Here is a 305-nt window from a genome sequence, read left to right on the forward strand (position 1 = left end):
TATATATATATATATATATATATATATACACACATGATGAGCTTCTTTCATTTTCTGTCTTCCAAATCCGCTTTCGGTCAGCCCGGGGCTCTAATAGAAAGCACTTATCCAAGGTGTCACGCAGTGGGACTGAACCCGGAAGAATGTGGTTGGGAAGCAAGCTTATTTTACTGAACGCTGATTTCAAAGTCAAAGTGCTTCTGTTTTAGACCTTTTAAGCAGTATTAGTTTTACATAACATGAAATATTATGGAGAGCCTTACCTTTGAAATAAAAAATCTTCGGTGTATATAGGTTGAATGACA

Source organism: Octopus bimaculoides, chromosome 30, assembly GCF_001194135.2.
Source record: "Octopus bimaculoides isolate UCB-OBI-ISO-001 chromosome 30, ASM119413v2, whole genome shotgun sequence".
Classification (NCBI taxonomy): Eukaryota; Metazoa; Mollusca; class Cephalopoda; order Octopoda; family Octopodidae; genus Octopus; species Octopus bimaculoides.